General features: G+C 34.5%; 1 long non-coding RNA gene across 1 annotated transcript; it reads left to right on the forward strand.

The window, feature by feature from the left end:
• Nucleotides 1-393: 393 nt before the first annotated feature.
• LOC107655108 (uncharacterized) lies at nucleotides 394-9,229 on the forward strand. Its single transcript, XR_001630396.1, has 3 exons — nucleotides 394-459; nucleotides 899-1,001; nucleotides 8,827-9,229. It is a non-coding gene; the product is annotated as an uncharacterized LOC107655108 (long non-coding RNA).
• The last annotated feature ends 12,208 nt before the right edge of the window (nucleotides 9,230-21,437 follow it).

A 21,437-nucleotide genomic window follows, 5' to 3' on the forward strand; every position in this document is an offset into this window, starting at 1 on the left:
AAAAAAAAGCATCATTGGTGGATAATTTTGGCAATATTCGCTCAAAAACTGAGGTGCATTAGAATGTACACTCTAAAAAATGCTGGGTTAAATACAACCCAGCGCTGGGTAAAATATGGACAAACCCAGCTATTTGACAGGGGTTGGGTAACTACCCAGAAGGTTGGGTTAAACATTTAACCCAACCGCTGGGCCAAAACAACCCAGTTGCTGGGTTTGTCCATATTTTACCCAGCGCTGGGTTGTATTTAACCCAGCATTTTTTAGAGTGTATCCCACAATGCAGTGCATTCAACTTAATTAAACAATGTATCAAGGTCATGTGACAGTGTAGCAGATCACCATGTAATGATATATTATTTCAATAAATTATTATTTAATTGTTTTCAAACAGGTTTCCATCATTCTGTCTTCCATTGTTTGAACAAAAGGACTAACCCCAAACTCAAAAAATATAAGGTATTTTATTTATTTATTGATATTTTAATATATTGTATTTTATTTTACATATACAGTTTTTATTTATTTATATTGAAGTATTTTAATAATATGTGCGCATGTGCACACACACACGCATACATATATATATATATATATATATATATATATTTAAATAATAGGTATTTTATTTTATGTATTAATTTGTTCATATTAAGGCATTTCACTTTTTAAAGGTAATTTTATTTGTTTATTATTTATTTATTTATTTATTTTATTGTTTTTAATATATGTAAAAGTATTTTATTTATTTCAAGGTCGTGTAACAAACATTACTTTTAGGTTTGGTGTCACTAGTGGTGCAGAAATGACACACTGCAGCTTCAAGTCCATCTTAAAATTTAAGCTGGTCCAAACTGGTCTATATTTGTTTCTTTTTTCTTCTCTTTTTTTCCAACAGGATCTTTCTCTCTCCGTCTCGCTCTTCCTCCCTGAAGCTGTACAGGGACGTTAGTTTGGTGATGATGGCAATGGAGGTCTTGGGAGGCTAATAGCTTTTCCAGGTAAATAAATCCCCATAGTTCATAATTAGCTATTAGCATGCGTGTCAACTGTTTGCTCTGAGCGCAGGTCACGTGTCTCTTGTATTTACATCACGGAGGTTTTCACTGTTAGTACGGCGCACAGGGCTTTCGTTTGTGAGCTGAGGTTATTCATGCAGTTAAGCATTTTAACACACACATGCTAATCTGAACTATCCTAACACAGATGAGTTGGGGAAGGGAAGTTGTGATCCTTATTCCGATTCCGGGTTTTAAAAGCTGTAATGTGGGGAAAAGGTGATTCAGATTCTGGTTTTATTAGTTTAATTATGGAAAAAAATAGCATCCGGTTCCAGGTTTACAGGTATATGTTTATTGTGGGGAAAAAAGTGATGGGATTTAGAAGCTTTTTTGTGGAAAAAGTTATTCTGATTCCAGATTTTAGAAGCTTTGTGGAAAAAAGTGATTTTGATTCTGGGTTTAAGAAGCTTTATTGTGAAAAGAAGTGTTTCTAATTCCGGGTTGTATCATTTTTGATCAAATTAATATTGTGGAGAAAAAAAGCACCCATTTCCAGGGTTTAGAAGCTGTATTGTGGAAAAGGTTTTAGATTGTGGATTTTGGAAGCTTTATTTAAAAAAAACAAACAAACAACAAAACCTGATTCCGATTCCAGGTTTTGAAAGCTGGTAAAAATGGTATCCGATTCTGTGTACTAGAAGCTTTATTGTGGAAAAAAAGTGATTCCGATTCTGGGTTTTAGAAGCTTTTTTGTGAAAAGAAGTGTTTCTAATTCCGGGTTTTATCATTTTTGTTAAATTTAATATTGTGGAGAAAAAAGCACCCATTTCCAGGGTTTAGAAGCTGTATTGTGGAAAAGGTTTTAGATTGTGGATTTTGGAAGCTTTATTTAAAAAAAACAAACAAACAACAAAACCTGATTCCGATTCCAGGTTTTGAAAGCTGGTAAAAATGGTATCCGATTCTGTGTACTAGAAGCTTTATTGTGGAAAAAAAGTGATTCCGATTCCAGGTTTTAGAAAGTTTATGGGGAAAAGTGATTCCGGTTTTAGTTTTTAGAAGCTTTATTGTGGAAAAAAAGTGATTCCGATTCCAGGTTTTAGAAAGTTTATGGGGAAAAGTGATTCCGGTTTTAGTTTTTAGAAGCTTTATTGTGGAAAAAAGTGATTCTAATTCCAGGTTTTATAAGGTTTGTGGAAAAAAGTGACTCCAATTCCAGGTTTAAGAAGCTCTTTGTAGAAAATGTGAATCCATTTCCGGGTTTTAGAAGTTCTTTGTAGAAAATGTGATTCCATTTCCGGATTGTAGAAACTTTGTGGGGAAAAAATCATTTCAGTTCCGGGTTTTATAAGCTTTATTGTCGAAAAAATAGTGCCGATTCTGGGTTTTAAAAGCTTAATTTTGGAAAAAAAAGTTTCCGATACCTGGTTTTTAGAAGATTTTTGTGGAAAAAAAATTATTCTGGGTTTTATAAGCTTTATTGTGGAAAAAGATAGCATTCGTCTTCAATAACTGGCAGACTGAGTGGTGAATTTGCTAAACATTTGCATGTGGTAACTTTAACCAGAGTGTTTAAATTAAGAACTTGTCTGTGCAAACATGCCTCCTTTCTATGTAAATAAGACTTATTTTTCAAGAAAGTCATTGTTTGACTGCCAGTGTTAACTTTGTTCTATTTGTCACCTGGTTTCAACTGGATTTCCTTTAGACACATCAGCAGGCACTGTTCATATTAGTGAATCTCTCGAGTATGTAGACGGACATATGGAAAGATGGCATCGTGCCCCTCAGGAATGCATATCTGGAAATATTCGATCCACAGAGGAGACTAAACTGTGTAAACTTGCAGAGCGTGAGATGTTTGAATAAAGTGGTGAATGTGTGTCACTACCGAACCAATGGCATCATGCGTCAGCTGATAACACGAGGCTGTGAGATGCACATCGCTCAAGACAAACAGTTCTCGTGACAGGCCTTTAAAGCGGCTCTCGCGGGACTCTAGCAATCCTACATCTCCTCTGTCAGAGTGCTGGCTGCTGGCTGAGATTAGCTCTTTGCCTTATTTAAAACTAGTGGATATTCCGATTGCCTAATTACTCAAAACGATCCCTGTGCAATTAAGCAGCACTGGCAGCCACCCAGACTGGAGCAGCTTACCAGAGCAAACACTGAGAACCGCGGTACACGCTCAAGCTAGATGCTAATTGATTTTTGTTATTTACATTTACGTTTGTGTTTTTGGCAGCCCCTTTCCAGCCAAAGAGACTTACAAAAAAAGAGCATTTCTTGTGTTAATGGCAATTACCAAAGGACACAAATAACTGTTGAGGCAATAACACATGTGCCAAGAGAAACACTAGAACACAAATGGGTGTTGGTTCTGCAATTAGGGGAACTTTTCTAACATCTTTTTTATTTATTTATGTTTTAACATGCAATTTAAGCCAATGCTTTTTTATGTGCAGTTTAAGTAAGGATTTAAAAATGAAATACAAGCACTGCATTTATTTATTTATTTATTTTAAGTAAGGTTTTGTGCATTTTTAAAATATTATGCTATTTAAGGACAAATTGTAAATTTGTCCTTTTAATACAATTTAAGCAACGATTTTAAAATATATATAATTAAATATATATTTTGTAAAAAAAAAAAAAAATGCTTTTTTGTTTATTTAAATGCAATTAAACTTAAGTACACATTTGTGCTTTTAAAAATGCAATTTAAGCACATTTTTATTTCTGCAATTTTCAGCTTTTAAAAAAAATGCTATTTAGGCATGGATTTGTGTTTTCTTTTAAAACAATTTACGCACAGTTTTAATATATAAATACTTAATTATATATATATATACACACACACACACACACAATTTAACCAGTTAAACTCTGCGGACCCGGATTTGTGCAGATTTGTGCTTTTAAAAGGTAATTTAACAATGGATTTGCACTTTTTTAGATGCAATTTAAGCACTATTTATTTATTTATTTTACAATTTAAGTATGGCTTTGTGCTATTAAAAATGCAGGATGCATTTTTAATGCAGTTTAAGCACAATTTTTACAAATTATTTTATTACTTTTTTTTTAAATATGCAAGTACAGGTTTTTTTTTTTTTTAAGGCAATTTAAGCACAAATTTATTTGCAATTTAATTATGGACTTGTGCTTTTTTAAAAATGCAATTCAAGCATGGAAGCATGCTTTAAAAGAAACAAACAACCAAACAACAATAACAACAACAAAAAACAAACATGCAATTTAACCATTTTTAATGCAACTTTTTCATTACCGTGCTGGTAAACATGAGAATTTTAGTTCAGATTTAATTGATTTCTTTTCATAAGTTCAACATTAATTCACCCCTAGACACCCTGTTGTGCATGTCCAAGGCTTTTCCATCTTTTTCTCCAAAAAAGTGGGAAATGTAATTACCATCACACACAATATCAAACGTCCACACCATCACACATTATACCAGAATCCTTTTGAAGGTTGATCAAGGCCATGATCAGATCTTCATTCCAGACATGTGATGAATGTTTTAACAGATGAAACACGTTTGAAGAAGTTTTAATTTTTTTAAAATCTGAAATATTCTCAGAATTGAAGAATCATACGAGAAACAACAACCTTTAGCTGTCACAGTTGTCCCTCTTAAAAAGGACAAATAAAAATAGTTGAAAAAAAGTTGTCGTTAGAGTTCAAGGGCACTGTAATGATCGTTTTCTGCTTGTAGGAATCAAACCAACAACCTTCTGGTTCCCGACCCTGGAATTGAACAACTCCACCGCACTACTGCACTGGTAGAAGTCATAGTAATTGTTAGTTTGAGAGAGAGCCAGCAGCAGCGAGCTAAAAGAAAAGAGCAGTAATCATATGTGTCATTTCATGCTAATAACGTTCCCCTGCGGTGAGTGCTAACAAACGTTGTGTGTTTAGCTGGCGTCGTGAAGCGTCTCAGAGGTCAGCAGAACCTTTCCTGTTGCGGCGTTTGGTGATTGGTGGGTTCGTGCGGGTCCACTCCGCTTCTGAAGCCAGTCTCACAAACAGTCCATTAAGAAAAAAGTGGCACTAAATCAAGCCTGGGAATAGAGGCGCCAGCAGTCAGCAGAGTGGAACGGCTTTCATTTATTTCAGAGGCTCGTTCGGGGAGCACCGCTGACAGGGGAGACGCTGCGATGGAAACTCAAGCGGCAGCGTTGGATTTTTCAGCCCGGCTGTCGCTTTTTCCCTCCCTTCTTAAAATTCCTACTGAATGTGAAACAGGTGATTGATTTGAGCCAGTACTTGAGCAGTGCTTAAGATTTCCCACATCAGCTGCACTCTCTGACAGCGAAGAGCCACTCGGCTGAGAATATAAAGAAGGGAGGGACAGGAACGGATGGATGGATGAGTCTAAGGGTGTGTCTCAATCCACACGTCCCAGGTCAGTAGTAAGTGCAGCGTTCAGGGAGTCAGACACTGATATAGCTGTCAAATGGTTTTTAAGTGCTTTTGAGGAGATAATAAGTATATGAGAATCCAGCCCACTGACTTATGCCTTACAAACCTTTAGTGTGACTTTGTAACAGTTCTTGGTTCATTTTAAATAAGACTTAGTAGTCATAATTTAAATGGTAAGTTATGACTTGGTAGGTTTGCTGTCGTTACTATTGTATGTACATTTTTGAGTACTTCAGCAGTAGCTTTTCTCATATCAATAGTTGAATATTTATGTATTTAGGAAATATTAATTGTTTAATATATTAATTATATTGTAGAAATATGTCATTTATAATTTCTATTAATAACGATTAATCACGATTAATTTATTATATTTATATTTGTGTATATTATGTATATATAAATACACACACATGCATATATTTATTTAAGAAAAATGTTACGTTTATATATTAAATATATTTATATATGATATAATTTCTATGAATGTAAATATATACACGTGAATACATGTAAATATATTCAAAATATATGCTGTATGTGTGTCTTTATATATACATAAGAAATATACACAGTACGCACACATATTATGTAAGCAAAAACTTTTATTTTGGATGCTATTAATTGCGATTAATTGTTTGACGTCACTAATAATTTAACATGCAAAGGGAGATATTAATATATTGTCACATTAATATATTGATATATTGTCACACTTAAAAGATTCAGATCATCAAACAAATTTGAATATTACACAAAGATAATGCAAGTAAATACAAAATGCCATTTTAAAATGATTTCATTTATTAAGAGAAGAAAGCTGTCCAAACCTACCTGGCCCTATGTGAAAAATTAATTGCCCCTCCTGTTAAATCATGAAAGAACTGTGATTAACCACATTATTTTAGAAAGCTGAGTTAAACTTCACTAGCCACTCGCAGGCCTGATTACTGCCAGACCTGTTGAATCAAGAAATCACTTAAATAGAACCTGTCTGACAAAGTGAAACATGCTTAAAGAGCAACACATCATGCTGCGATCTAAAGAAATTCAAGAACAGATGAGAATCAAAACAGTTGACATGAATCAGTCTGGAAAGGGCCATTTCTAAGGCTTTGGGACTCCAGCGAACCTCGGTCAGAGCCATTATCCACAAATGGAGAAAACTTGGAACAGTGGAACCTTCCCAGGCCGGCCTACCAAAATTACTCTAAGTGCACTGATGAGGGAATCATTCTAGGGGAGTCCCGTTGTCAGAATTGCTTCAGTGCACTCAGGCGTTCACTTCCTAGAGATGAAATGCACCATAAAAACCAGCAAGCATCAGCTGCTCATTATATTCACTTACCAGAGAGGTTGTCATGTCGTCTTCAGTCTCTCAAGTCATCAGAAATGGAGGACGAGTGCATATTTCATAATGCCACTGTACTAGTAACATCTATCCGCTCATCTATATTCATAGCTATTCTGTGTGCACATACATTTCTATGCAAGCTTGTTTCTGCCACGGAATAAAATATGAAAAAGATAATTGTGACTTTTTATTAGTCACAATTTAGAATTTTTTTTCTTGAAATTTTAAGTGTATATCTTGCTATTCTGACTTTTCCTCTGAATTGCAAGTTCATATCTCACAACTGTAAACTCAGAATTCAGAGAACAATCCGAATTGCGAAATGTAAACTCAGAATTGTAATTTATATCTAGCAATTGTCAATTATTCACTCGCGGTTCAGGCTTCTTTCTCTGAATTATCGCGCAATTGCAAGATATAAATTTAGAATTCTTAGGAACAAAAGTGAGATTTGAAAGATATAAATGTACTTTTGCAAGTTTATATCTAACAATTGTGAGTTTTAAACATGCAATTTGGGTTTTTTTGTCAGAATTTTTAGTTATTGTGAGATGTAAACTCACATTTGCACGTTTGTTGCTCGTAATTGTGGGTTATACGTTTTTTTTTTTCTCTCAGAGTTGCAAATTTATATCTTGCAATTATGACTTTTTTTCTCCAAAGTTGCATTGTGAGTTATTGATAGTGTAATGTAAATTCAGTATTCTGAGACAAAGTAGTTAATGTAAACGTGCGAGATTTGCATTTTTTTTTTTAAGTTATAAAATCACAATTCAGACATTTTTTTTCTAAGAATTACGAATTTATTGTACGATTATTGGTGAGATGTAAACTCGCAAGAAGAAAGTCTGAATTGTGAGTTACTGTAAAAAAGTCAAAATTACCAAAAACTCAGAATTGCAAGTTTATATCTCACAATTGCGGGTTATAAAATCACAATCCAGACCTTTTTTCTCAGAATTACGAGTTTATATCTTACAATTTCGAGGTATTAATTGCGAGATGTAAACTTGCAATTGCGAGGGGAAAAAAGTCTGAATTGTTAAAAAGTTAAAGGGGTCATATGATGCTGCTAAAAATAACATTATTTTGTGTATTTGATGTAATGAAATGTGTTTATGCGGTTTAAAAATTGAAATCGCATCATATGACCCCTTTAAAAAGTGGAAATTGCTCAGAAAAACTAAATTTTCATTAATTTTATTAAATGAATTTTAAATCAATACATTTCAGTTTTCATTACGTTCATTAAAACTCAGAATTGCAAGTGTATATCTCACAATTGTGAGTTAAAAACCCTCAGTTTGGACTTTGTCTTAGAATTGTGAGTTTATATCGTATAGTTGCGAGTTATTATTAATAGCAAAACAGCCTCAGTATTCTGAGAAAAAAAAATGTCAGAATTGTGAGATGTAAACTCGCAATTGCGAGAAAGAAGTCTGAATTGTGAGAGAAAACGTCACAATTTTTATTCCAAGGTAGAAAGAAGCTTTCATATATTTCTGTACGTTTGTGTAGAAATTGAAAAATGTAATATCAATATACTGACCGTTTATAATGTGAACAGTTGTACTTCTGCAAAAATTTGTTCGTCTTTGATTTTCGATGTCAAAATATGATACATATGGGAGTCTATCCAAACATATGGACTGTATGTACAGTATGCCAGAAAAGACAATTCACATTAAAACAATACCTATAAATATTAATGATGATGTTGCCAAAAAACTTTGTGTTGGTGACAAATAGCTATGTTTTAATGCACGGCCTCATGCTCAGGTGTCCCATTGTAGATGGAGGCCCTTGCTAGAGTTGAAATTCACGTTGTAGGGAACTAAGCTGCAGTTCAAATGCTAAAAGTGCATTTCTATGTTTCCTAATTTGCAAAAAGCAAAACCAATCAGCATCAGAGCGGTTTCTTCTTAAAGAGACAGCGTCCTGCCGCCCTTTGGAGGATGCTCTACACCGCAGTGCCCTGAAAGCTGATTAATTGGCTTGTCAGCTCAGTATTTTTATCCCATTCCCCAGATGAGCGCAAACACACCGTCCTTCCCAGTGTCCTCTTGCGTCCTACACCACGGTCAGGTGAATATAGAGGAACCCCCTGTGCCTGGAGCCACCGTCCGATTGGCCGAGAGCACCCTCGTTGCACGTGGCGATACCAGAGTCCCCCGACCAGAGGGCAAACCCTCCAGCAGCGTCCGTGTCCTGGGTCGTATGGGTTTAATTGGTGTAGCGGTACCTGCGAGAGGCTGCGCTGATTAATGCGAAACGCAGCGTTTCTGCAGAGCGCCTCTTGATGAAGCCCACAGGGCTCACACAGCAAGCGTGACAATGTACAGAGAGGAAGAACCTCCAGTCCTAATGTGCGGAGGAGGGAACGTAACCTAGTGAGTGTTCCGACGAAATGAAATAAAACAAAGTCACTGTTATGGATGGAAACGGTTTCTGCAATCTATTTCTAATTTATCTTTATTGCAGCTTCAGCCCCAAAGGCAATTCTGTGTTTGGTATGACATGAAAACAGCGTAAAAACACAATTCTGCTTTCACTAATAATAACAAATTATCTTCCCCGGCTGGCTGCCACCCAGAAGTGGGAGAAAAGGGTCCATTTTAGGGAAGCGATAACCTCGCTCGTTCCACGATTTCAAAGCAGCTGTCATAAAAGCAGAGAAATTATGTGAGGTGAAATAGCAGAAATGTTTTACGCTTCCGTCATTCCTACATTTACTGAAGAGACATAAAGTGCATGACTGTTTTTTAATAATAAAAATCATTTTAGTGCAGTAAAGCTTCATTTTAAAGACGGACTAGGAAATATTTTGTACTGTGCACTGCAGTACATACTTCAGTTTACTGCATGCTTTTTTTTTTTTTTGTGAAACAGTCTGCGTTATGCAACAACTGTTTCAAGCAGTAGCCTGCTAATGTATATGTTTACTGTAAGTACAGGTATCGTCCTGGATACAAAAATGTTGCATTTTAAAATGTTTTTAGCTGTTAAATTCATATTCATATACATTTTCATACATACTGAAAAATCAACATGAAATCAAGGTAAACCCTGTTTTCTTTAATACACCCCTAGTAAAAAAGTAATATATTTAAAATAAAATTATTTCATACTAAGTATAGTTCGAATCTATTAACATATTTACTGACATTGCTCGAGACTTAACTTAAAGGGGTCATCGGATGCCAAATTCACTTTTACATGATGTTTGAACATAAATGTGTGTTGGCAGTGTGTGTACACATCCACCCTATAATGATAAAAATCCACTCAGTGTTTTTTTTTTTTTTTTTTAACTAAACTTTATTCTGAGCACTACTTGTGCACAATAAACATTTAACATTAAACCTAAAATGTGTTGTAATGTCACTGTTGATGAGGATTGTATGAGCTTTGAATAATATTGTTCTTTAATTGCGTGATATTTAAAGTGTACCTAAAGTATACTTGCAATAGTTCCACTTCAGTTGGACTTCAGCACTAATTACACAAAACTGTATTGTGGAAAAGTGCATACTAGCCAGCATTTTAAGTGCATTAAGTACAAAATTAGTTGTTCCAATTTAACAGACTATAAGTATACAAGTTTAGCATGCAAAAAGTACAATTCCAGGGTATTTTTATTAAGTATACAAATATGTAAATGTATTTGTAGTATACTTGGCATGAAATAAAGATTTTTCAAATACATTTTAGTATATTTATTTTTCATTAGGGCATGTTCCTGCTCATTTTGTGATTATTTAATGAGTGCATGTTCTTCTAAATAATTGTTTCTTTTTAATATTTTAACAAAATGTCAAAACTTGCTCCACATCCATTGAGGCTATTGTTAATATTTTGGATTTCATATTTTGTTAAAAAAAAATATTTTAATGTTTTTGTAATTTGTGTGTGTGTTTTTTTAATGTCTGTTGATATAGTTTTTTATTGTCATTTTGTTTATAGTTTTACTTATTTTATGTACATTTTAGTTATTTTATTTGAAGTTTTAAAATGTTGCCTTGACAACTAGCTGTAATAAAATATATGTTATTCTTTTTTTAGTTAATGTTTTTTTTAAGTAAAATATGTTACATAGCTTGTATTATTTAATATGTATTTTAACGTTTTAGTTAACGATAATAACCTTGGTCAACAGTCAGATCTATTTAGTCTTTGTTTTAGACTGCTGTTGTAGTAGGTAATGCAGCATTTTAAAAGTTTACATTTATGCATTTTACCTTTATGCATTTGGTAGATTTTTTTTCAAAAGCAACTTCACCGCATTCAAGGTGCACATCTTACGTTCATGCATTTGCTGGCTGATATAATTAAGGTTGCAACAGTAAAGGTGTAATTTAGGTGAACATAAGTCATTTTTTCCCACTCATGTCCTGGCCAGGATTTCTAAATTGACTAAAATATTTGACTTTTGCCTTTGTTTTCCAGTTGTTTTCATACTTGCCGAATGCAAATGACTGAAAAGTTGTTTGACCAATAGCATGCAGGCATTGCACATAAGCAACCAATCGTGGCGTGCAAGAAGGTGGGATCTACAGAGAACGCCAAAGCAATGCAAATACTCCTGCATATAATGTATGAGGACTGTAGAGAGGGCGTCAATAGGAAAACAAAGCCAAAATCTGGACATTTTATGTTATTTTGAAATCCCTGTCAGGACATGACCGTGAAAGCGAGGACATTCAGGAGGAAAATGCATGCAGATTATCATAAAAACCAAGCCTACATTTTGCATGTATCATTGCATATAATGTTTCATTCAGAAATGCAAAAGTAAAATGGGTCTTAAAGCCACTTGATGAGGTATAAATGTCACTGAGGAGCTGATCAGCAGATCAGATGTTGATGTGTTGTAAATGCATTAACATGTGTGACGTGAGGAGCAGGACTAGCTGTTGATCCCTTGGGCCAGGCCCATGGCAGCGCTCTAACTGTCTCCTCTCTCTGGTTCTCGGCAAGAAGATGGTGATGTGCTGAATGTTTGCGTGTCCCTGCCGGTGAGTGTTGGGCGGCTGCCCAAGCAATTAATGGTCTTTGTAATGTGTTCACCAGCACTAGAAAATAAACAAACACCATGAGACCTTTGATTAAGCACCAGGCTGCAGTTTCACAGCTTCAAAGTAGTGCTGAACAGCGGCTTTACCCATCCCACTGCTTCCCGTTGCTGGAACCTTCCCATATCTGCACTTGACACATGAGGATCGGCCTCATTCTGAGTCTGCAGCGCACACGCATGTCATATAAAACTACATCAACCCCAGTATAATCCACACACACGTCAGCAGTTCACACATGCCCCCGTTTTTAACATGCATGCATATATTTTTTTCACAAATATCATATGTATTTCATGTTATTTTACTTCTTACTTTGTAAAGATGTATGCTTAATAAAAACTATATAGACATATTTAAAAAAACAACAAAAACTAATAAAATGACAAAAACACACAACTAAATTAATAGAACTGTATCCAAAATTAACACAAAAGCAGAAGATATAAAAAATAAAAATTGTATTAGTTGTCACTGTAAAATTACAGTAGAAATATTGTATAAATATGTGACAAATTACAAAACAAATGTGAACTTGCATGTACCTACAGTATTGTACATTTTAAATTGCATTTTTTCTTTCATTCAATTAATAGCCAAATATATTAACAGTAATTTAAAACAAAAAACGATATCTTATTGCAAATAGTTGCTATAAAATTGACAGCAATTATCATTATCATGCGTACACAAATACAGTATTACAGCAAATTGCAAAAACACAACAACAACAAAACAATGGTAAATAATAATAATTAACAGCAGTTGTATATATGTGTATATTTGTGGTGTTATTTTAGTGTCATTGAGATACCATTATAGTTTTTATTAATATTTTGAGTCAGTTTTTATTTTTAGAATTTTTCATGCATTTTTATTTTTTATATTTTCATTTAAATTTAAAGCTTTTGTAATTTTGCAGGGTTTTGTCATTTTTAGTAGTTTGTTTTTATATATATGTCTATGTATGTCTTTTATTAATTTTAATTTTAGTTCATTTTAGTACATGAAGTTAAACTATATTAAATGAGAAATGTTGCCTTGGCAACTAGCTGACCTAATTTTTGTATTTTAATTTTATTTAATTTAATTATTTTTTTTTTTTTCATTTAGTTAGTTAATGTTTATTTTATTTCAAGTGACTTTTATGGTTTGAATTTTTTCTTTCAGTTTTTTTTTAGTTAACTACAATAACCCTATATAAATGTATGCGTATACATACACAAAAATATATTTTTTTATGTCTATTTATCTTTACATTTTAATAAACTGTTGGATTATTTTAATTACCGATAAGAGTGCAAAACATTTTTACACATGCTCTTCAGTTGGCATACACGTAAAGAACATATTATGTCAGATTTTGCCTTCATAAATTCTTATTTGTTCCGATTTGTGAAAATAAGCAATAATTCCGATCATATACATGCATTTTATAAATGAGGCCCCTGCATGTTCTCAGGCTGTTTGTGTTAATCATAACATTCAATTTATCCACTATTCTAAAATGATCAATACCAAGGTGAAATGCAATGCATGCAACAGCATTATAAAATCCATGAAAGCTTTAAGCAGTTTCACAGCTTCAGAGCTGCACCGATGCCTTTCGCTCAAGAGTGCCTTTTCCCGTCTCGCTGAATGGAAATTACAGAGCCGTCTTTCCCTACCGAACACGGCATGTGTGTAATGATGCTCAGGGCTGATGGGATTGGAGGAGGGGAATTGTTCTTCTGTGCGTGTATCTGTCCTATTCAATTACACTGCAATCTCTCTTTCTCAAACACACACACACACACAGACTCTAAATGGTGGCAACACACTCATGTACACAAGCTTTTAAATAATTATTAAGTTAAGTTCCAGCGCTGTTGGATGAGTTTTTAAAAGCTCTTGCTCTTGAAACATGTATTGCTCTTTCAACAGTTCTGCTGGCCTGTTTGAATGCACTTGTGGGACCTGCGGCCTGCGTGTCTGCACATCTGCACGTCTGTTTCTCACCACTCACACATTAGTTGATTTTACCTGCAAATTTTACCTAGCTGGTTTCTTTAACATCAGCTAATCTTGATTTCTCACACACAAGCAGTTGTGTGGTATCGTAACATGCTACTCGTACTTTTGCAGCAGTATGTATGCAAAATATACCACAAAACCAGTCATAAGTCACATAGGTATATTGGGTCAAAAATATCGATTTTTCTTTTATGCCAAAAATCATTAGGATATTAAGTAAAGCTCATGTTCCATGAAGATATTTTGTCAATTTCCTACTGTAAATATATTAAAACTTAATTTTTGATTAGTAATATGCATTGCTAAGGACAACTTTAAATGCGATTTTCTCAATATTTAGATTTTTTTTGCACCCTCAGATTCCAGATTTTCAAATAGTTGTATCTCGGCCAAATATTGCCCTGTGTATAAATCTCAATTTCAAAAAATTGACCCTTATGACTGGTTTTGTGGTCCATGGTCAAGTATTTGCATTTATAAGTACACTAGTCAACATTTGAAGTGGATCAAAACCTTTCATCGAAGTTGTCCTAAAACCAAAATGCATTCTTGTCTTAGGACAACTTTGAACTTTTTTGATCCACTTCAAACTATAGTTGCAGTCTTGTATGTTTTCTTAATCAGCATATATATATATATATATATGAGTCAGGACATTTTTAATATAACTCTGGTTGTATTGATTTGAAAGAAGAAAGTCATATACACCTAGGGTGGCTTTAGGGTGAGTAAATCATGGGCTAAGATTCATTTTGGGGTAAATTATTTGTATTTTACTATTTTTTTTGCACCAGTAGTGACAACGCAAGTGCAAAAATAATATTTTTGAATTCCGCACCATCCCAATAGGCAATATTAGGCCAGTTTTTGCAAATCAGCAGAATTGGTTTTTAAGATGCATGGCTGTGTTGTTAATATCTTCATTTGATTGGACTGCTAAATGTTAAGACATTTTTTAGGATAGGATTTATTTGGATTTTGGTGTTTTTTGCAACAGCAGTGTCAACGCAAGTGCAAAAATAATGACTTTCCTTCGTTCCTTCCAGTGAAAACAGACCTTCATATTAAACTGGGATACAAGTATTTTAACACTGAGCAAACATACTTCACCTTTAATGTGATTCATGGACAGAAATGGACATTTTTACACCATACAGACACATCTGAATAAGCACTAACAGGCCAATATCTCGAAGGAGGATTTTTCTTTATTGCGGTGATTGTGTTTTTGAGAAATGAGCAGGTCTGTGCTGTTTATAAGTCATTCGGAAGCCTTACCTGCATGGCTATATTAGGATGATGTTATGTAACCCAGTTTCAGCTTGCACACAAGTTTCCTCGCCTCCGAGGAATGTCAGCAGAAAATATTCTGGGTCATCTGCGCTTGCGACCACACGCTCCCATGATGCATTGTGCAGCAGTGCCTTTGTCAGAGTCAGCTGAGCTCGTGCTGCTGAGACAGCACTGAGAATGAATGGAGACTTTTGCTGAAGTCTCCAGATGTTTCTTCTGAGTTTCAGAAGAGATCTCAGCAACGTTTTTGGATTTTTCTCAGATTTGAGCAAACAATCGAGAGTCAAAGATCTCAGTTTGAATTTATTCTCTTCACAGTAATTGTGTATGTGTCACATCTCATGAAAACATATCCCATTTCCTAACCCAAAACCTAACAGTATTTTAAAAATTAATTAATGTCTGACTAACTAACTAACTGTTTGGAACATAGTGGATGTGTGTGTGTGTGTGTGTGTGTGTGTGTGTATTTTTACATCTAAGACTTGATTGTCTAATTCTTATTTAAATTTGGGATAGTATATGACCTGAACATGTTCTTGACAAGTTTTAAGACGTTCACTCGTATACTCTTATTCTATCTAAACAATTGTCTCATTTGAGTCTATTTTTTCCCTAAACATTTTTTAAGAGAAACATCTGACATGACTTTCTGAGAGAAATGATCTTGCACGGTTTAAAGTGTATAAACGTGAACACGCTCACAGATGAGGCTTCGTCACGGTTCTTTGTAAGAAAGATCACCTGAAGCGGTTCCTGGAGAGAGTGTAGATTTTACTCCGCGTGAGTCTGGCCTCATGGAGAGAAACCGAGGCTCAGATTTAAAAACTGCTTCACTGTCTGCAGCCTACATATGGAACCACATAGACAGCAGATCCTCATGAGAGCAGCAGTTCACTCTCACAGTTTTAAGTTTGCATTACACTAAGATGCAGTGCTTTTAAATACATAAATACACACATTGGGTAAAAAAAAAAAAAAAATGACATTATTGTGACAGCAATCCATCCAATTTCTGATTTCCATTGCTCCTTCTACTTGTATGAGTGTGTATTGAACTCGAATAACATTCAAAAATCCAGTAATTTCCTCTTAAAGGGTTAGTTCACCCAAAAATGAAAATTAGCCCATAAATTACTCACCCTCAAGTCATCCTAGGTGTATATGACTTTCTTCTTTCAGACGAATCCAGTCGGAGTTATATTAAAAATTGTCTTTGATATTTCAAGCTGTTTAATGCCACTCAGCGGGTGTTGCATGCATCAGTCCAAAAGAAGTTAAATAAAAAGCGCCCATCCATAAAAAAAAGTGTCTCACACAGCTCCGGGGGGTGAACAAAGGCCTTCTGTAGCGAATCGATGCGTTTTTGTAAGAAAAATATCCATATTCAAAACGTAATAATCACTTTAATGTAGCTTGCGCTCTCTGTTGTAAAGGGAAGCAGTTCCGGGCAGATGACCTCTGAGGTCAGAGCTGCGCAACCTTGCTACGTGTACTGCATTAAGCTAACTGAGACTTGTCATATATCATTGCTCTTTTGTTGATTTTGTTTGCTTCCATTGTCCTCATGTGTAAGTTGCTTTGGATAAAAGCGTCTGCTAAATGACTAAATGTAAATGTTCAGTATGAACAAATAATCATATCTATATAGCATGTTTCTGGTAAGACACCTCAGGTCATTCTTGTCAAAAAATGTAAATACTGTAATAAATGTCACCTTACTTCCTTAATTCATTGCATACATTAAGATTTGCAAAAAAAAAATTGCATTCTAAGTTTTGTAGGTTTTCTTAAATTCTAAGTTTAAATACACAAATAATGCATTATCTAATTATGCACTAATTTGCCAATTTCAGAAGATAAACCTGAAAACTGGATAAAGCTAGGTTCAACATTCTTATTTGTTTATTTTTTGTAACATGTTAGAGATAACGGTTTTTACAGACAGAAAAAAATCACTGTTTTTAGGAATAAAATGCTGTATAAAACCAGGCAAATGATATAAACTCCTCTATAAAAACCTTCAGAATACAGAAGGGAATAAAACTGTAAAATTTGAGTGAATGTAAATGCGTAAAAAAGTGGAGGAGAAAACTTTTAGAATTTAAAAATTTAAGAAACTGCCTTTAAAGATATGCGTTGTATTTGAAATCTACAGACGCAAATAGAAAATAAACACTTAAAAGTATATTTTGCATGTTTGATTTCCACTGGTCTGAAACTACATAAAAGCCAAATAACCCAAAATTGACCAGTGCATAAAGTTTTCACCTGTTGTGTTTTGCCTTAAAATCTCTCCGCTGAGAAGGAGAAAACTTTTAGAATTTAAAAATTCAAAAAGTGCATAAAGTTTTCACCTGTTGTGTTTTGCCTTAAAATCTCTCCGCTGAGAAAACAGCTTAAACTAGACTAAAGTGGTTTTCTAGTTTCCTAACCTGGCTTAGTCTAGTGTGTTTTATTGTGTTTTGGTGTCACTGGGTTGTGGATCAGAGCTCTGGTGTGTGTTTTCTGTTGTTTTCTCTCTCAGATGACCCGTCCTTGTGCAGGACAGAGTCTCAGAGGTCAGGCCGAGGAGTGTGTGTGTGTGTGTGTGTGTGTGTGTGTGTGTGTGTGTTTCTGCACGTCTGCATGCATGTGTTTGATGAATGCGTTCAGCATGCAGCTGTATGAATCCTCCCTCTCTAGGGTTCGTCTCTCAGCTATTGTTTCGACCCAAGCAGAAACATGAAACACTCAAGCGGACTTGAGTCTCTCGTCTCCATATTCTGTTGTGTGAGAAAATGAAGCATCAGACTGTCAAGCGTGCTGCATCACTGCGCTTCTGCTGTGTGTTTCTAACAGATGCAGCAGGACTGTAAAAACCATATGATGACGTGACGGGTCACTGGGAATCTTTGGAGTACTATACTACTATTTTTGCAGTATTGTATACTGTGCATGAAATGCACATTTATATAATTTATTGCACATTGGAATCTTTATTATATTGCTGCATGACATCACTACTCATCACTACTATTTTTTCTCATTTTTAGCCCTGATAAAATAACTCAAAACCTTTTATTTATATATTTTTTGTTTGTTTGCTGGTTTATGAATCTATTTGCTTGCTTGCTTTCGTATGCTAGAATACTACATTGTATACTAGAATAGATTAATAACAGGCCTGTATCCCACAAGGCACTGCTCTTGTTTAGATGTCCCATTTCCAGGGTGACAAATTTAAAAAAAAAAAGAATTTAAAACAATTCTTGACTTATTTCATCAGAAACAGGCCTGTATCCCACAAGGCACTGCTCTTGTTTAGATGTCCCATTTCCAGGGTGACAAATTAAAAAAAAAAAAGAATTTAAAACAATTCTTGACTTATTTCATCAGACTGCCAAAAGGAAAATGTTTACGCTAAATTTGATTTAAAAATACCAGATAACCCTTTTTCTTCTTTTTTTAGATAACTGAACAGCTATCTATTTATTTATTTATTTACTTATTTATTTACTTACTTACTTGCTTACAAAAATACAAAATGTAAAAACATGCCAGTTTATACTTGCCATTTCACAATGACAAATGAGCAAAAACAATTTTGCTTTTTTTTTTCTCCTCTTTAAAAAAAAAAAGAAGTTGATTAATTATTTGATTGGACTGCAAAAAATGATATATATTTAAACACAAAATAGCTTACAAATGCAAGATAACTTGATTTATTTCTGATTTATTTAGCACTTGCTAAATTAAATATGCAAGGTAGTGAGGTTATGTGACAGCAGTGTAGTAGACTGTTTGATAAGTTTATTTTTTAACTAATAGGGCCAAGACACGTTAATGAACTGAGAAAACTGTAATACATTCTGTGCAAGTAGTAAATATATTACAGTAGTAGACTAATATACCATGCCGAGTGTTCTTTGCCACTTGGGCTCGTTTCCTCAAACTGCTGCAGGATTGACTCAAGCAAACAGTGTACAGGTAGATGTAAAGCGCGTGTTATTTCAGTGTGAATAATGCAACATCTGGCATGCAGCCGCAGGCAGAGCTTAAAGAAGTTTGACTGTGTTTTACAGTCGGCTCTCACAATCTCATCAAATCTTAAGCATTTCCTGAGAGATGGTGGCTCTCCAGCGCTCATTACAGAGCAGCACAACTGCAGGATTCATCAGGCGTAGCGCAGACTCCCTCTTTAATATTTCACAGAGGAACACTCCTGTTCAGCGCTATTACAATGCCTCATCACTCAGATCAGAGAATAAAGCTGAATTAAAGAGACCGAGACGGAGAAAGCAAGCTGTACTTAGAGTCTGTCTGTGCTGCAGTTTTACAGTGATGTCACGGCTGGAGAACATGACTTTTTCTCAACTTAAATTCAACATGAAACATCATTCACAACCTATTTTACTTCTGTGAAGTGCCACAGGATATTCAGTGGGGGAGAAAAATGTAGGTTGGGGCTTAATTTCAATACCGCCAAAGCTGCATTCGTTTGATAAAAAATATGATTTGGTGGTTGAGAAACATTATCAATCTTATTATTATCAATGTTGATAATAAAAAAGTTTTTGCTGCTTAATGTATTTGTGTAAACCATGATACACTGCTGTTCAAAAGTTTGGGGTAAGAAAGCTGCATTAAATTGATTAAAAGTGACAATAACATTGAGAATGTAACAAAAGTTTTGTATTTCAAATAAATGCTGTTCTTTTAAAGTTTTTGTTAATCAAAGAATCCTAAAAAACAAAACTAAAATAAAATGTGTCATTGTTTCCACAAACATTGATGATAATCAGTATATTAGAATAATTTCTGAAGGATCATGTGACACTGAAGACTGGAGTAATGATGCTGAAAATTTAGCTTTGATCACAGAAATAAATTACATTTCAACATATATTCAAATAGAAAACAGATCATTTAAATTGTAACAATATTTCACAAATTTACTGTTTTTAATCAAAAGTAGCCTTGGTGAGCAAACGAGTTTGTAAAAATCTAAACTTTTGACCGGTAGTTTATAATGAATTATAAAGTTATTAATAATTATCATTATAATGCATTATATATTTTCATAAATAATTGTAACCAAAATTAAAATCCATTATATCCAAATTCCTTGTTCCATCTGAAATTGCTTGTTTGTCGAATGTTTTTAATGCATTACATTTTCTCAAGGTGTAACAATGAATATATAAGTAGCCTATTATAAAGCATTATATCTGTGGTTACATTTATTAATAAGATCATACAATGCATTGTAATGTGCATTAAAGGCATAATTAATGCGTTAAAAATTCTTGTATAATGCATTATATATAAAGGCTTCCAGTAAAGTGTTAATGAGCAACACGTGATTCTCCCACCAGTATGTTATATGCTGAATATCTGAAGAAATTAATTGCAATAATGTTTATTTATACAGCACTTTATGCAGATTGTTTCAAAGCATTAAAATACTGTAACCTACTGTGTCTGTAAAATACTGTAATACTGTACTGTGTCAATGTTGCAAAGTTCTTCAATTATGAAACATTAAATTTCAGCTCTACAGAAGGCAATAGTGTCATCATTCAGCTGAGTTGAATGTTGATTCAATTCAGTTCAATAATGTGTCAATGTTGCAAAGTTCATCAGATGTAAACTAATTCAGTTCAGCTACTATATAAAGCAAATTTAAAGAACGCAATTGTCATTATCCAGCTGGATTTAGTTCTAGTTTGGTTTGAATGTGTTACTGTGTCGGGTGTACTATAGATAATGTGGCTGTTGAATGTTATGAATTGGGATGTGCAGGGATGGAGTTTCAATTCCCTCCTCCATAAAACAGTGACTGTAGGATGACTGCAGTGGTTCTGAGTTTGCTCCCAGCAGACATACATAGGAACACATGTGAACATGCATGCTGACCTTTCATGGGCTCCAGGCGAAACCCGTCTGACAAATGAGAGTCAATAGCCAGCATCTGTATGCTAGAATCCTGTGTGTGTGTGTGTGTGTGTGTGTGTGTCATGAGTGTGGCGTCCTCGTCTAAGTCGCTTCATGTCCAGCCGCTGAGCTGCTGAAATATACATACACCTGCTCTCAGCATCTGCGCCGTCATCTACTGACTGGAGCAGGCGAAAAACCACTGCCTTACAGAGAGAGCAACGGGACCAGAAAGAGACGAGACAGTGGATTTGACTTCTGAGACTCGATCACAACACTGCAAAAAATGAGTTTCTTATTTAGTATTTTTGTCTTGTTTTTTAACCAGGGTTATTATACTAAACT

The sequence above is a fragment of the Sinocyclocheilus anshuiensis genome, unplaced genomic scaffold (assembly GCF_001515605.1).
Source record: "Sinocyclocheilus anshuiensis isolate Anshui unplaced genomic scaffold, SAMN03320099.WGS_v1.1 scaffold515, whole genome shotgun sequence".
Lineage (NCBI taxonomy): Eukaryota > Metazoa > Chordata > Actinopteri > Cypriniformes > Cyprinidae > Sinocyclocheilus > Sinocyclocheilus anshuiensis.